The sequence below is a fragment of the Arvicanthis niloticus genome, chromosome 28, assembly GCF_011762505.2.
Source record: "Arvicanthis niloticus isolate mArvNil1 chromosome 28, mArvNil1.pat.X, whole genome shotgun sequence".
NCBI lineage: Eukaryota > Metazoa > Chordata > Mammalia > Rodentia > Muridae > Arvicanthis > Arvicanthis niloticus.
The window spans coordinates 19,366,367-19,384,773 of record NC_133436.1 but is presented as its reverse complement, the minus strand read 5'-3'; the positions used below and the strand labels follow the sequence as shown (position 1 = coordinate 19,384,773).

Sequence of the window (18,407 nt, the reverse complement as noted above, 5' to 3'; positions counted from 1 at the left end):
CAGACACATTTTCTTGGTAACCAGGCAGATGATATGCTAATGCAAATTGGCAGACTTGAACTCAAACTACAAAAATACGATCTGCCTCATGGAAGGAACGAGACTCAAGAGACTTCAAGGTCATCCTCAGGATTTCTCTCGAAAGACACACAGTCCGTGCTCAAAAGAGATACGTGGGTGCTCAGACAAGACCTCTGGTGACCTCTCGGGTTTAAGATCACCATGAGCAATACTTCTTGTCATTTAAAATAAAATTCCTTTGGATTCTTTTCATAATGTGCTGCCTGAGACTCACTGCCTCTCTCTCTCTCTCTCTCTCTCTCTCTCTCTCTCTCTCTCTCTCTCTCTCTCTCTCTCTCTCTGTCTCTCTCTCCCAGAAGCTCCAGGTCTGGGCATAGAGAGCTCAGTGGGGCAGAAAAGACAGAAGCTGCCTCTTCTCAAAATCCATCCTGTTTTCAACCTGGCTGCATCTTGCTTCTGCGTCATGAAGCTGGGGTTCACTGGAGGTCACTACAGCTCCATGGGCTCATTTGGAGTTTTAATGTATTGCTGTGGAAGTCATGTTTAATCTCCTCTCTTCAGCTGGCTGGATGCTACAATAATATTACCCTCTGTTGCCACAATAGTGATTAAAATACAAGAACACAAAAGTCCTGCTTCCCCAGCTCTCTCTCAAGAACGCACACAGGAGTCTGCAGGAAGAATGAGCCATTTGCAGCACACAGATATTCCCAGAAAGACCATTCCGAAGCCAGTTTATTAGGGCCAGAGCTTTCACCGCTGCCATGTGGAATGCCAGGGCCTCCAGTTGCTATTTTATTAAGCTTCTCTTCTGTCTGACTCAGACTCAGAAAATTTCTGGCCCTGGACTCAGGATTTACTGTAAAGTGAGTCATCTAAACAGAACCAATCAAGACTCTCCAGGCAAATTCAGCTCAGATTTGGAGCTGCTATTTCTATTCTCGAATGGCCTTTTCCTTTAGTATCAGGAAAGACATCAGTGAGACAGGTTCGGGTGAGTCTGTTAAAGATGTAAAATGATTAAATCACCTGGAGCAATTCCATACCCAAAGCCACAGCCTCCAGCTGGTAAAAAAAACAGAGATACTTGCTTTCCATCAGAAAGGTCACAGTGGATCTGAGAAGCTTATATTCGAGAGTGATGTGCTACACATGGGGAAAGCAAAGACACTCCTGACAAAGCAGAATAAAAAATGAAGGTTTTATTTTTCCTTTCAGAAGAGCAAGATTCAAATCTAAGTCTGGAGCCAAGAGGTCATTTCAATATACATAAGGTGGTTTTCTTCTTCAGTGCAGCACCTAGAACATTCCTAAGGGGACTCTCACCACTGGCTCACAAGTGGCACAGGAGTTGTGAACACTCTGGAAGCCAAGTCTTCCTTGAACCTGGACAACCGAATGCATAGTGTATCTTTTGAACTGAACCAGAATGAAAAATATACACTACAGACATGATGTCATCGGTCTGTAGATCGGCATAGAGGAGACTGGCAATCCTCTTCTGTCCCTAGGACAGTCACAAAGCCATAGTATGTTTCCTCAGACAGCCACCACCATAAACCCTGGACTAACAGAAGTCTTTGGGGCTATATGATTCTAGTCAGAGCATTGATTATACTGAAGTTCTTGTGACAACATCCAGAGGCAAGGTTAATAAAAGTAAGTTATTTGCGGCTGGTAATTCCTATTATATAGATGAGAAAAATGAAGCAGAAAGCAAGTCAAATTCCCAGTAACCAAAGAATGCATGAGAATACTTTTTCTTATGATGTAATGCCTTGGCTTTAGTGTTGTTTGGATCATAATTTTTCTTTGGGGTATCAGAAAGGAAGAAAAAGGGAGCTAGATGAGAGGTCCAGAAGCTGAAACCTGAACACACAGAGAAAGACAACGGAAATCTGACTGCTTGTTATCTGAAGATCAGAGAGGAGACACAGGTTCTAGTAGACATCCAAGAAATAGTCCCATCTAAAGATAATTGAATCACAGGAAAGATTTTGAACAAAACTAAGAAAAGTTGACCCTGTTAATACATATCCTTCTAGCAGCTGAGCAGTTGCGAAACAACTGGTCTGTTCTTTCCCACAAAAGGAAAGGCTGCTTCTCATCCTTCACAAGGGTTCTGATGTTTTCAAAGTGATACGAATGTGAGCTGGCCTATAGGGCAGAGTTACTATATTGTAATGTGTTCTATACAGCATATATCTGGACCAAAAACATTTTTTTTTCCTGTCAAATGTGATCCAGGAGAGGAAAAAGAACACTTAAGGCAAAGGTCAGAAAATTCCTAGAGAGATGCAAGTATGAGAGGGAATGCACAGCAAATCTAGGCCTGGCCTGAGATAGCCAAACCTGGTCCTGTCCTCCATGTGGCAGGCTATGCCTCACTGTATCCAGTTCCAGAAGCACACTGTCCCTTGGTAGGCGCCTGTTCCCATTAGAGAGTTGTACAAGAAGTGTAGCAAAGATCACGAGTTTTAAGTGGAAACCAAACTGCAAAAATACATCAAAGTGTGACCAACCATGGCCAATGGAGATGGGCAAAGGGTGAGGACACTATTGAGCATTTTATTGACCAGGTGCTATAAGCCTGCTACTGTGCAGGGCTTCCTTTCATCCACATTTCCACTGAATGTTCATCATGATAAACACTAGAAAGAAGGAACCTAGGAGTGAGATTTATTTTGATTTCACAGTCCTAAAGGTTTTGGTCCATGGTCATTTATGTCAGGATGAAACAGAATATCTTGGCGGATGAAAGGGCTGGAGAGATGGCTCAGTGGTTAAGGGCACTGACTGCTCTTCCAGAGGTCCTGAGTTCAATTCCCAGCAACCACATGGTGGCTCACAAACATCTGTAATGGGATCTGATGCCCTCTTCTGGTGTGTCTGAAGACAGCTACAGTATATTCATACAAATAAAATAAATAAGTCTTTAAAAAAAAAAAAGGAAGTTGCTCATTTCATTGCAGCAAGAAAAAGAGAGGGGAGAGGCATAGTATCTTGTCACAGGACACACAGATGGGCGACGTAACAATCAAAGGTACACCCCAGTGATCTTCCTTCAGCTGAGTCCCACCTTCTCACTTTCTATCACCTCTCAAAACAGTGACACAAAAGTGAGAGCCAAAGACTCCCAGTCTATAGAAACGCCTCATATTCAAACCAAGACAAGGGAATAACGTTGAGTGTGATGGAGTTCTTCATCATGTGAGAATCAGAACAACCCACAGTTTACTAGATTCAGAGATTTCAGTTCTAGGAGGCCTTTGGTCATTTTGTGTGCATGCATGCATGCTCACCCATTTTGTGCATGCATGAGCATGTACATGCATGTGTGTGTGTGAGTGTGTGTGTGCTATTATTTATACACAATGTTGGGAAAGGTGCACACAGAGGCCAGAGGAAGACTTTAGATGTCATTCTCCATCACACTCAGCCTTATTCCCTTGTGACATTATTTTCTCACTGTACCTGGAATTGAGATGACCAGCAAAAATCTCTAAGGCACTTCCTGCCTCTGTATTCCATGGCACTCCTATGTAAGTCCGTATCTTCACACTAGGGCAACAACTGCTTGTTCTTAAGCCCCAACTCTGCATGTCCTTTGCATTGATTCTTAAAAAGATGCCTATGGAATTTAAGTATACGTCATTCTCAAGTATCATAAAATACGTTGCTAACTAACATCTTCATTTGTTGTAAAACTGGAGCATCTTACCATAGGCCACACAGGTCGGAGGTTAATGAGCAAAAAAATTTCCAGTAGTATATCTGTAATTGTGAATACATGGGAATATAGAGGAATCATTCTTAGTGAAAAAAGCTGGAGAAATAGAGCCCTGCCCCCAACTCCCAGAGTTCCCTGAGAGACCTACTCAAGTCTGTCAGTAATTCTTATCCCATCCTTAGCCCATCTCTCATCAACCAGTGGATGGTACTGATGTTGCTTATTCTCAAGGAATATTGTTTCTTTGAGTATTCCTTTGCTTTTTAAATTTCAAGTAAAGGAACTTGTAGATGATCTAATTTATACAGCCATATATATATTGATAGTTTAGTTATGACTCACACAGTCATAGTTTTATAAATAACATCCTTTGTCTTCTATTATTGAACAGTTGTCCTCTACCTATAAAGACAAACATTGCTTCATCAAAAGAATGGACTACCAATCAGAGTCAAAAAGAACAAATCCCTTCACTATAAAGTATCCAATGCCATTGTGATGTCAGTAGAGTCAGCACTTATCAGTTATTTTATACTTTAGTTAAGACTTGTTTACTGGTTGCCTGAAGTTGGATGTTACCCACTAGAGTCTTTATTTTTATTTTATGTGCATTGGCATTTTGCTTGCATGTGTGTTTCTATGAGGGTGTCAAAAAGCCTTGGAACTGGAGTTATGTACAGGTGTGAGCTGCTATGTGGGTGCTGGGAATTGAACTTGGGTCCTCTGGAAGAGTAGTTAGTGCTCTTAACTACTGAACCATCTCTCTAGCCCCTGAGCTAGATGTTTGTTTAAGCATCTTTCTGAAGAAGGATGTGATGAAAACTGGCAAAGGCTTTTAGCAGTATCAGAGTACTCGCCCCGCCCCTTGAATGGTGGTTGCTTGGAGATAAGGCATTCATACCTTACAAGGGCTTTAGAGATGTCAACATAGCAGCAATTACTAGGATCTTCATTACTGTACCTCACCATGTTCTACAAACCAAAAGACAGAAGAAAACGGTATTGACTTGGCCTTAGAAACATAGACTAGATTATCAAAATGGGCCCTGAAGATTCAGAATAACAGAGTGGTGCTTTTTTAGGGATCTTGTGTTAAAATTTAGTGAGTAGATCTATATCAGAATACAGTAGAAACATGGAAGCTGATGGCCTGCATCCAAAGGTCATTTTGCAAGTTCTGGGTATACAAATGAGTTAGGAGGGGTCCAGTGAACCTGTCTCGAATGTTATAAAGAGCAGTTGCTCAAAGATGTGTAAATCTGTTTCAGAAAGTAGGAAATTATTTTTTCATAGAAAGTATTAGATTTACAAAACTGTTTGGAAATATGGAAAATGATACATAAACTGAAAGTAGAGTATTGTTTTCATTGTTTGGCCTGAAATTTTATAATCCTATTTAGGTTTATTTACTATGCTATGTTTTATAATATGTAACATATTATATAATATGTATATATTAATTTTATAATATACCAAGAGTCATATTATTTATTATGACTTCATTATTGAACAACTGAAGAGGCTTTTAGGGGAAAGAAGATGACAGGCAAGAGCACATGCTTAGGCTAAGATGGACTTGCCTCTCCTTTCCACAGTTTATTGACAAAGGTTCCATGGCTGTTTTGCTTTTTAAGCCATTCACGACACATTTAAAGCACATATAACAGATTCATCTATAATGAAGAAAATAATTTTGATTTCCAAATCACTTTGCCCATTTGATTAATACATATACTCAGTGAGAATTATTTTCATTGCAAAGCTATTATAATCTTTATAATCCTATTAATCATGATCCTGAATATCCATATGGTTCAAGGATTCTGCCAAGTCCTGCTAGTTTAGTATTCTCTAGCTCCTCCTCCTCCTCCTCCTCCTCCTCCTCCTCCTCCTCCTCCTCCTCCTCCTCTTCCTCCTCTTCTTCCTCCTATTCTTTCCTCATTCCCTTCTAGATGTGCTGATTTGAGATTGCTATAATTACAATGAAAATGCTTTGGGTGCCTGATTATCACGCCAGTTTTATACTTATTCATTATACTAAATGGTATGTCGTACGGAAACTTCTGAAAAAACAAGTGTCTGCTAAAAGATGAAACCAGGGGATGGTCATGCATGCTTTCGGACAAGTTCTTATCAAGGTGACTTTGTCCAAGGTTATAGCTCCATTTTTGTATTTCCATCTCTTAAGGCGAATGTTTTGAAAACATTATCCTGCCAGCAGGAATCTGGTAATTGGTAATGTGAAGGCCTGTCTGAGAAGCAAATCACTGCTGCAAAGAATCGGATTTAGCATCATGACTTTTATTCATTTTTAATACAGAATTTCATGGCTCATCAAGAGCTGAGCTAGTCTGTCATGTCTTTGTTCCTCTCAGAGAGTGCCATGCTGTCACGCTGTTAGTGTTTTTGCAAAGATCAACACGTTTTAAAAGGAAGGGGATGACGCTCTGTCCTCTTTTCTTTCTAAGCTCACTGCTGTTTTTTCGTCCCTAAAAATCCCTGCTCACAATTTTACCAATTGCATCTTGCAGTCCTTGTTAATGTGTCGCTGCTTATCAAAATCATCATTTCACATTGACTTTACAGTTGAGCTGATGTGATAGAATGATCTTCCTGTCAGAATCTCTTCCTTCTTCTTCCTTGTCTTTGCATGACTGCAGATGGGAGAATCAAATGCACAAAGACTCTTCTTCCACAACTAAGAGAAGGTGGGCATTTCACTGTTCTTCTGGCGCTAGTCTCCATCCCCCTCTTTGTTTTCAGGACTGGCTTTTATTAAACCTTACCAGTGTGCTGGGAACACATCAGTAACTCTCCAATGGCTACACTGGTCATGAGATGACATTCCTTTTTACGTTTGGTCTCAGAATGGCCAGGACTGATTCGGCTTCTAGCCTGTCCCTCCCTGTGCAGCTAGCTTAGTTTTACCAGCTTTCAGATGATACATCCAAATGTTCCTTAATTCTTGTTCCCCTGCCTACTTCTGTATGCCCCTCCCCCTTTTATGTTTTCATTCACATTTAATTGCTGGATTAGTAGGAGCGAAACTCTCAATCAAAAAATTATTTGAGGATTTAAATCAGCTTTGCTTCCACTATGTGCTGTGGCTTCTAAGATGAAGGCTTAAACATCAGGTTGTGCCAGATTATTTATCCTAAAAGCATTTCTGAGAAAGTGGAGAGTATGCCTATAAATAAATGAAGAGCAAAGACAGTTGGAGAAGAGAGAGGCATTATGTTTAACATGTTCTTCTGCAACCTCTGATGGCAGCCTTTGCCAAATTGTTTAGAATAGCATTATGTAACACCAAGCTGGTTACAGTAACCAAGTACACACTGCATTAGTGTCAGCTACGTTTCTTTAATTCCCAGGCAATGGAAACAAGGACTCCAAAGTGGTTTGAGGACTGTGAACACACTACTAATTGCAGCCAGTTCCTGAGAAGTGATCACATACGTGTACACAATGTACTCATTACTTTTTCTATTGCCATCATAAAATGCCCCACAAAAAGCAAGTTGGGAAAGGAAGGGTTTAATTTGGTTATAGTTCCAAAGTGTCACAGTCCACTATAGTTTGGAAGTCATGGCTAGCTAGGCAGCCAGGAAGCAGAGTGATAACAGTTTATCCTCATACAGAAAACAGAGCAAGAGAACAAGGAACAGTGTCAGGGCTATAAAACATCACAACCTCCATCCAGTGATGTAACTTTTCCAGCAACGCCTGACCTCCTAAAACTTCCACAACCTTCCCAAATAGTGGTACCAACTCAGGACCAAGTATTTAAATAGATGAGCTCCTTTCTCAGACCACAACATACAGGAACATGTGTGAACATAGGCATCAGAGCAAGAGGGTCAATGTATAATAGATGTTTCTCACTTCCATGCTTTCTCTGGTGCAAAGGTCAATTTGATACAGTTGGAGTAATGATTAAAGCCAATGAGAATATTCTTTCTAGGTTTTTCTGAATTGTCAATGTTTTTATTGGGCCGAATTCGGTCTAATGATGTGGAAATGCTGCTAAAATCCCAGCATTGGAGTGTTGATATCCCTGCACAATGACATATTAAGGCTTTGGTTTTCAGTCTCTGTTTCAAATGCCCATTTGGTCTCCCAGGTGTTCATCAGACACACCTGTGGAGTGACCATGTTATTTGTCTATATACTGAGCTTGGGGCGGGGTAAGCAGGAGAGAATTAAAAGATGTCCAAGGACATTTCAGCAGCTTGCCATTTATAGTAATTGTCATGGTTCCTCTGTGTTGTAGGAAGAAGCTCTCAAACAAAATAGAAAATGGGAAAGAGAATTCCTTTGCCATATTGTAGAATGAGGATGTGGGTCTCTTTCACATAGGTGAAGGAGAAAAGTCATTCAGAAGAGGTGAGTATGATACCATACTTCCTTAGGTATGGCAGCAATGTGGAAGGGATGGGTGCTGACTGACCAGTATGCATTAGAAGACAATTTATCTAGAAGTATACGAGAAGAAGAGTCAGTCTGACTAGAGAAGGTACAACTTGCATGACTCAGTAGTGATTAGGCATCAGAACTGAGAGAAAGACTCAAGGACTCCTAAGCACCATAAGAGATATTTGCAGAGTGAAGATTATTATTCACTATTCACAACCTAGGTGTCCAACAAAGGGAGAGATAAAGAAAAAAGTGGTAAATATACATATTAGATTTTTGTTTACAGTAAAGAGTGAAGCTATATTGTTTTTAAGGTAATGAATGCAATTGGTGATGATCATAGCAAGCAAATTAAGGCAGTCTCAGGAAAATGAAAAGGGTATATTTTCTCTTATGTGTCACACACACATACACACACACACACACACACACACACACATACACACACACACAGAAAATCCTGAATGTATATATGAAAATAGACAGGTTTCTAGGGTAATTTCTCAGTTTTGGGTTTGAAGAGCTGAGTGGATTTCTGTCTTGACATGAGTAATGTATGAGAAAGCTTTGTGAGTGAGGTCAGTTTGGGATATGAGAAGTCTAAACATCTCATGACATATTCCTTAACCATCTCCAGTGGCATAAAGTAGAGATACACAAGTGTCAAGCTCAGAATAGAAGATCTGAGCTCAATAAAACTATCAGTGTTCTAGATTTGGAAGTCATCAGCAGGGCACATGTGGAAACTCAGTAGTGAGCTTCTAGGTAGAAAAAATAATTAGCCAGGGAGAATTAATTTCTGAACAGGAAGGAGGAGCACAGGAAGACAGATGTGATAAAAAAAAAACAGGAAAATACATAAAAATTAAATAAGATAAGGATGTAATAATACTACTGTCTTTAGCATAAATCTATGCTAGTGGAAAAGCTTGTCTTTAGATTTTAATATAAAATAAGAAATCTTATTAATGAATCATATATACTTTTAGAATTACACACACACATATTCAATAATAAATTTGTTGAAAAATTTAAAAATATTTGCATATCTAACCCAGAAAGTTGGTTTAGATATCACTTATCAATGAGTATCTTCAAGTTATAAAAATCCAATGATTAAAAATTGTGTCTGAAAAATTTTAGTTCCTACATTTGCTAGGGACTAATCACGAATCAACCAATACTGGATTAGATCTTTAGTTCACATCTGGAAAGCTGAGCAAGCAGATGTGATAATGTTTCAGATGTTGGACAATGGGTATCACAGGCAGAACTCCAGGGATGAAATACAAGGAAAGAAACTCTGTGACTACCAGACTCTCTGTAGAGACATGGGTGGTGGAGACACAAGTAGATCATGGGCATCTATCTAACCACAGATTAGAGAGTAATGATGTTCTGAATAACCTTACTGAGTGCTGTAGAGAGGGGACTGGACAGGGTGCATGTTCAAGGAATTAAACAGACACATGCTGATCTTCAAATTCTAAACTCCTAAAAAAGTGTTTTGCAACCTGTGGGTTTCAAACCCACCCCCCTTTGGGTGGGGTCACAAATAAAATAGTCCACATATCAGATATTTATATTACAATTCATAACAGTAGCAAAATTACAGTTAGGAAGTAGCCACAAAATAATTTTATTGTTGGGTTTTACCATACCATGAGGAACTGTATTGAAATATCCCAGAATTAAGAAGGTTGAGAACCACTGAGATAAGTACAGACCTATAATTGAAAGACCTATAATATTAGAGCTGTGTTGTGCTTAACTTACAAAGACCAGAAAAAAGTCAGGATATAGGAGGTAGCCTACACTTAACAGGCAGTGAAAGATACTTTATATTTACTCTCATGAAGTTAAACGTAAAGAAGGAAAACACTAAGCTAATTCTCCAGCAAGTTGCTTTGTGACCAAAACAAACTCAACCTTGACAGGAAGACAGCAAACCCAGTCAACAGCAAAACTGCCAATGTGTTCCAAATTTAATAATTGTTCGCTGAGCATACAGAGCATGCCAAGTAGCTGTGGAGTAACTGTAGCTTCAGAGGATAAATCAATAGAAATAGACACGGGCGGGACAGTGAGGAGACTCAGTAAGTTATGGAGAGATGGCCATCAGCCTTGAGGACCCAGATTTTAACCTCTGTGACCCACATGGTGGAAAGAGAGAACTGACACCGGAAAAAGATGTCCAATGACCCCCATGTGTACATGTAATCTCTCTCTCTCTCTCTCTCTCTCTCACACACAGAGAGAGAGAGAGAGAGAGAGAGAGAGAGAGAGTGAGAGAAAGAGAGAGATAAATAAATAGTAAATAATAATTTAAAAACGTAAAATAGATACAGGAATTACTGAGAGCCTAGACTGATAAGGGTTGCGAACACGCAATTCTAAGGAAATCATTAACGAAGAAGGCAATGCTGAGCCTATGTAAAAGCACCAAGGTGGGGTATTTTAGAGCTAAAATTGAAATGTATAATCCACTGAATAATCTCAAAAGCAAATTAAATGCTACTATATAGAATGGTTCAATGAATTAAAAATTACTTTATGTGTGTGCGTGTGTGTGTGTGTGCATGCACACACACACACACACACACACACACACACACACAGAGCAGGGATTAAAATCAGGTCATTAGATTTTGTAGCAGGTGCCTTTATCTGATCATCCACCACACTGTCCTGGACTCAGTGATTTTAAAAGGTGAAAACAGACTCCAAAAAAGCAAACTACATAACATTATAAATATATACCAAAAAGTCAGTATTTTCGGTGAGATGGGATAGCCCTTGAAAAACACAAATTTCTAAAGCTGGAAAGTTAAAAAGAAATATCTGTATTAATGAAGTTTCATCTTTAACTTAAAAATTAAGCACATGAAAACATACATGCAAATCTAGGTACTGGTTCCTTCACAAAACTATATTAACTCAAAGTCTTGCTGCTTTCATGTTAGTTGTTGCATGAAAATCCCTTAAGATAGAACAAGTGAGAGGATGCTGAAAACCATTCCAACAATTTCATAGAAGTTTTTAGAAGCAGAGATTTCCTTGAAACTTTATAGTCCAGGATAGAACAGTAAAGACTGAGTAGTAGGCATGTATTTAAAGGTTTCAGTAAGAGGGTATAGGGCCATTCTAATTTGAGGAACACCCTGGAATTGTAAAAAGCAGAATGCCTGCATACATGGGAAAGTGAGTTCAATTGGACTGGACTGGACCCTCAGAATCATTGCAGGGTCTTTTGAGGCAAAAAAAAAAAAAAAAAAAAAAAAAAAAAAAAAAAAAAAAAAAAAAAAAAAAAAAAAAACCCCACAAAAATCCGATGATATCATAACCAGATATAGAACACCTTCACTTCCAAAGTGTTTGAGCATGGGAAGAGCACAATAAAATAGATATTTTGAGATTCTGATCTAAAGAAATCTATAACTGTAGAGAGAAGAAACTTAATGGCAAGAGATAAGAGATGGCAATCCTAAAATGACCCTACATGACTATTTGTAACTGGAAAATCAGCCATGGTGTCCAGAAGAAAATCTATTCTCCAAGCATGAATCATAGCCTCTTCTCTAAGAATTAATTATACCATCTAAGAATTAATACTAAAACCCATAGTATAATTCACAATTTCTAAGCTCAGAACAAACTTTCTATGAAGTGGTATTTTACCAGCAAAACCTTTCCTCTGTGAGAAAATAAATATGACTTCTATTTTTGCCATGTTTGTGATCTGAAAAGACACATAAATTTAGTCCCAAATAGCTGTTCATGAAAACCACTCTACATAAGAGCCTGCAGGCTCTGGTCTACAAATTTTCAATGCAACTAGGCACAGTAATTCGTAACGGGGTGGAATTGATCTATGTACATTGTACATTTTATTGGATTTTCAATTAATTTGGGGGAAGATGGATTGATCTGCTGAATTGCAAATGGTCAGTGCTGATGGAGTCAGTTATATCTGATGTCATCCATAACTTTATTCTCTTGATATAACATGTTGTCTGACTAATGTACCTTTCCCCTCTTCTTTCCTAGCCCACGTCTGTAATGCCCATGCTTCTGAAGGAGTTTTTAATCCTCTAAATTCCTCTAGTGAGTGCTGAGAGGGACTAAGTCAGACAATGGCTTGATATGTTGTGACAGTGAAGCCATAAACAAATCACCACGAAAGCAGCAATTGCTGCTGTGAATTTGTTATCAAGGTAGCTGGTGTAAACTGCTTTTTATGAAAACCAGTCTAAAGAGAGACTGGCTGCTTTTGTGTTAGTTCTTGAACGAAAATCCCTTAAGATAGAAAAAGTGGGAGGATGCTAGCTCACTATGGATAATCTGAAAGTCTGGTTACTTGAGAGAAAGGGGTAACCTGTCATTCATGTACTCACCAAGGAGGGACTGATCATGCTATCTGTGCCCACTGCCATGCCTTGGCTGCCATAGAAGGATGCAAGCGCCTGGCTTCGGGAGTTATTAAGCAGTGCTTTGAGCAAATGGCCCTACAATGGTTTCTCTTGTTGAAAAGGAATTTTGAGGAAATAATTTTAAGCTTTATTTTAAAATCTTTAAAGTATCTTACCATGCCCATCAGTCTGTGGGGTTCCTTCTGTGAGGGTACCGTAGCGTGTCTTTTGCCACTTTGTGGGCTCTTTCTTCCACCCTTCTCCGCCCCTTTTCTACCACCCCTTACATTACTGAGATAAAAGGATAGAGAGGACAGGAAAGAGATTCTGAATAAAGGTAGAGGTGAGAAAGGAGGTAACTCTGTCCATCATTGGACTACTTTCTGCTGACCAGGGGCTTCCAGTTCCTTGAGGTAAATTTGATCTTTACCATCAGGATATTTAATTTCTTCTTTGTGTTGTTTCTTCTTTGTGCATGATTATTTAATAAACCTCAACCAACAACTAACCAACAACCAACCAACCAACAACAACCAACAACAACCAACAACCTACCACAATCTAAGGGCCCTAGCATTCATATACCCTCCGAAAAGTCCCCAGAATTCCAAATGTCATCCAATTTCAGAAACTATCTGCAGCTGGCAAGATCATGCCCCTATTAGAGCATGAGACAAATCAGTCAGCTCCTGTGGACAATCTGAAGTAGCCCCATACCTGGAATTAAAATGAAAATACATTCTTACAATAATTCTTATATTCTTATATTTTTATTATTTTTACATTACCTTCAATTAGATTGTCTTAAAATTCTTATAAAATATTTTTATAATATTTTTAAAGAAACTAAAATTGCAAAATTCTTACTGCAGGGTATGGTTTTAGATATTCCTCAGTCAGTTCTGATGTAGACATACTTACTGTCTTTAAGTTGTCGGTATTGGACAGGGCCATGATTTGCTGTGTAAATAACACCATAACAAAAGCTACATCATTTCTGAGCATTGTCACAGTAAAAGGGAAGGAAGCTTCTAATTACTATTGCATGTCAGCCAGCACTGTACTGCAGGAAATGGGGTTTAAAGTAGTGTTTCTCAACCTGTGGGTCACGCTTCTTTTGGAGGTAGGACAACCTTTTCACAGGGTTGCCTCAGGACAACAGAAAACACAGACATTTACATTATGATTTATAACGGTAGCAAAATCACAAGCTATAAAAGCAGCAAAGAAAATCATTTTATGGTTAGGTGCTGCCACAACCTGAGGAACTGTATTAAAGGGTTGCAGCATTAGGAAGGTTGAGACGTACTGCCTTAAATCCATATGAGCTTGGAGACATTCTGTAAGGTTCCAGTTTTTAGATTTATTGACAGTACTCGTTCTTCATGGCACTAGTACTTTTAAGTAGCAAGCTAAACTATGCTCATGAACCACCTAACTCGTGTGTGTTCCATCATGTATGCAAACAAGTCCATGTCTGAGGAGTAAATTTAGTATAAATACAGTCCTGCATGTTTTTTTACCCATATTATTTATAGTAATTGAGTTCAGAGATTTGGAAAATATTGGTCAGCGGTTTTTAATAAAGCTTTTCATTTCATGAAAGTATAGACATGTAGTCGGGCAGGTACTATGAGAGCCACAGAACGTATTTCGTAAAGGAACAATTACATACCAGGCACCTTCTTATTGCATTACATGCATTAAACTGCTCAACCATCGCGACTCTTAGAAATAACACTTCGAATCAGCATCACTATATATGGAGGTACTCACCAATGACCACGAAGCACAGAGAAGTTACGTTACCTCTCAAGGTGACACAGCTTGTCTGTACGAGATGTAATCTGAGGCACTGGCTCCAACATTAACTGCAACATTTGATGATATTTACTAAGGAAACAGTATCTGTGGCTCCATATGGTACTCATCATCTGGGTACAATTTCTGACTGCAATTTTAGTAGTTGATTTCTAAGGCAAAGGTCACGTTCCATCATTTTGGTGCAGTGAGGTTTGTGTTGGTATTAGTCACCTTTCCGCCACTGTGACTAATACCCAAGGGAATTCACTCGAGGGAGAAGGGGTTATTTTGGTTCATAGTTTCACAGGTTTCAGACCCTTTACCTGAGTTCATTGCTACGGGCTTAAGGTAAGGCTGAAACGCTGTGTCAGGACGTCTGGTTTAAGAAGAGCAGAGGGACGCTATTTACTTCCTGGTAACCAGAAAGAAGAGCAAGCGAGAGGTAAGTGGAGGACAAACACAGCCTACGAAGGCAGTTCCTAGAACCCACTTCCTCCAGACAAGCCCCAGCTCCTAATAGCCCATTTATTTAGAACTCAACGGATCAAACCGTCAATGACGTCATCACCTATTGGGTCCAATCCCCGTGATGCGTCAACACTATTTGTTCGTGTGCCATCGACACACAAACCTTTTGGGAGAATGTTTTATAGCCAAACCATGACAGGGCTGCACTGGAGGTTTTACACAGCTCAGAGAAAGTTGGAGAAAATGATGACCGGCCTTGTTAGTGATAGGAAAGGAGGTCTGAGTGAAAATACTCCAGAGGTGCTGTTCCTGAAGAGAGAATAAGGGCAGCATTGCAGACGGTCTTTACTAAAATACTTGACATCTGCAGCATTCAGACGTGTATCAGAAGCACAAATATTTGAAATACTTTAAAATTTTAAAAATGTATATTCTTATCTATTACATCTTGACTGCAATTCAGTTTCCCCTCCCTCTCCTCCCCTCAAGCCTTTCCTCACCACCTCCCTTCTCCCCCAGTTACACCCCCTGCCTCCCCTCAGAATAGTGAAATACTTGAAATAAGGAACAGAAGACTATATTTTAGTGCCATTTAAGACCATATATTTCAAAATTAGGCAATATGACAGGGTTGTCAGAATTAGCAGTGATGTTATCTTCTGCTGCTGGTTTGAATAGATAACAAACCAACAGGAGGGGGCAAGTATAACAAGCAGTGGATAGAGGCTGCTGCTGGAGTGGAAGGAGAGTATTTGTGATGTCAAATGTCAGGCGTGGTGCCCATTTCAACTAAGAAAACGGAAATCTAGAACAGTGCCAGTAAGCGATAAGCAGCTACCTACCAACATCCAGCCCCATCTGATCCCCAAGTTCAAATGGGGTACCATTTGTTTCATTCTCTGAACCTTTCTGTCCTCACTTTCTCTGGAAATGGAGATATGAAAGTTACATCCATGATTTAAAAGTATCTGTCATAGCCTTACTCAATCCTGATCAGGGTTGGATAGAAAAATACTTTAGGAGAAAACTCAGGGGGATTAGCAAATATAACTTTCTCCTCTGTAGTTAGTTTCCTGGTCTTACTGCAAGATGTTCCCCTGGATGCCATATTCTTTATTTCCAGAGCTATGAAAGGATCAGGAGAACTATAAAGGGCAGAAGACAGAGGAATAGTTAAGGCTTAATAACACATCTAAGGCTCGAAGGGAATGAATTCATGAGCTTGAGGTTTTGATGAGGTCTACATTGGTCCTCGAGGGTAGAGACTTTTTAAAGGAAGAAATCCCAGGCAGGGAAGTATAGAATGAGGCCCCTGTGCTCACTGATAAGCATGGGATAACCAGGAACATTAGACATGAAGGGTTGTCTCCTCCATGAAGGGATACATACCTGTTTTGGGGAATGGATGTAATAGCCTGGTGATCCATACCATCTGAAGGGCCAGGCCACACCTGAATCTACCAGACTATCATATTTGTCCCAGACTTTTCCTCCTTTCCCCTTTATCCTGAGCATCACTTCTCAGCCAACAGAACCCATTCTAATGGAAGAAGCCACATGCACTTTGCCAAAGAGTTTTAAAGTAGTCATGCTTCAGCTTGTGATAATTGATACTGGAAAACCATTTTCCAAAGTTGTACTGTATTGAAATATGTCTAAAATAAATTGCCTGAGACAAGTGCCTGTTAGAAAACAGAAGTTTTGGAAAAGTAATGAACATGGCCATAACAAAGCTAATGAAGAGAATAAGGTTAATACCGCCCACTAAGCGATTCCTGTTGAGAGATGTGGTGTCGGCTCCACTTGCTATTCTCTCTTCCTCACAGCAGGTAATAGATCCACCCATTGTTAACACAGGAACTTGGCTATTCTGGGTCAACAATTTCTTCAATTTTTAATATCCATCACTTACAAGAAAGCACATTAGGAAATAGAGAAAGTAAAGACAGAGATTTGGGGTCCAGTTGTTGTTGAAAGAAAGTATGATAACCATATTTCCAATCTGAATATTCCCCAGGACTGTTTTTCTAGAGCTCTGTCAACTAAAGCCTACGTCAAGTAAGATATGTTTAATTGCTTCACGCTTTGCCTTCTTTGTTAATTAAATTACAGTTTATAATTTATTACTGTGTTCTTTTTGCTCATTCATCGCCTTTCTGTGTACTTCTAGATTAGAATTTTGAAATTTTCTGAAGCAGTTGGAGAGGCCACCTTCCCTGTTAATTATAAGAGGAACTGGAAAAGCAATTAGGCAGCAGCATTTCAATATTCTCCAAAATTCTGTTTATAGTCAAACCCCATTTTCAGAATTTACTTTATCTAGACTCCCTGACCTCTTTATAATCTCTTAGGATAGCAGGACGTCCTTCCTCAGCACAGCACAGTCGACCTCAAACACAAACATGCTCCTGTTCCTCAGTGTCTTGGGGCTCTTCTGTGCTTGTACCCTGCCCACGCTCCCTGAAGTGGTTGTTCTTTATGCCCCAGCCACCACCTTCTCAGCACACCAGGTTCTAACAATCCACTTAGCTCATTGCAGCAATTTTCTCTCATTGCAAGTACAAAGAACAAGTCTACTGCATGGTCCATAAGATCATTTCTCAAATATCAAACTATAGCTAGTGTATACTACATACATTTTGGATTTTTTTTTCAGCTAGTGTAGACTACTTACATTTGGGGTTTTATTTTCCCAGATTAAATACCCTCAATTGCTTTCATTCTAATGGTTTGTTAGAATTATGACCTAGTATATTTGTGAGTCTGATAACATCTAATAAAGTAGAATCTAAAAATTGTGATATGTATGGGTTACTGTGCTTGGGGCATACTGAATTTCCCTATTCTTGATCTGGGAACTAGTTTCTACTATGAAAATCCACATTTCATAAGCTTTTCATCTTATACATGCTCTCATGTTGTACCAGGTCACTAAAACATTGCATTAATTTTCATTAGGTCTAAGTTTCCAAAGCCTGCACTTCACATTTAATGTTTTAAAGACATAAGGGAGGGCCATTTGTATTCATTTTGGTTGAATTACATCTGGCTCATTTTTGACTCATCATTCCAAACTGCTGAAAATATTCATCTTCTGAAACACTGGGTTTATCACTCAAACTTGGGTATGTGGGCTGCCTTCATCTTAAGTTATAGGTAACACCGCTGAAATAGACCAAACATTGATACCGAGGGCAGCTCATGTGTGATGATCATGAAAGTCATGTTTCTCCATATTAGTGATGACAACATTTAGAGGCATTAACAAAAATACTACACTCAGAATATGAATAATATACTAGACAAATCTGTATCAGTTCTTCATGACAGTTCCCAAACTCTATGATCCTCTGGGGACTTTACTGAGTCAGTTGATCATGGTTATGATCCTTAACTTTGACAATTTCCCTGTTAGAAAGCATAAAAGAAGAAGGCATCTTAAAAGATGCTCATACTTTCCACAGCTAAGATTCCTAATCAGTCCACGATATTAGTAGCAGCCGTCATGACCTGCACAGCATTGGGCTTGAGCTGACAGGGGCGACAAAGGAATGAGGGAAGGA

The 18,407-nt window shown here is 39.3% G+C and overlaps 1 long non-coding RNA gene across 1 annotated transcript in view; it reads left to right on the top strand.

The window, feature by feature from the left end:
* LOC143440152 (uncharacterized) overlaps window positions 1-276 on the top strand; it is a 32,784-nt gene extending 32,508 nt beyond the window's left edge. Inside the window, exon 4 of the long non-coding RNA XR_013108016.1 lies at window positions 4-276. This is a non-coding gene — a long non-coding RNA (uncharacterized LOC143440152). The remainder of the gene's footprint in view (window positions 1-3) is intronic.
* The last annotated feature ends 18,131 nt before the right edge of the window (window positions 277-18,407 follow it).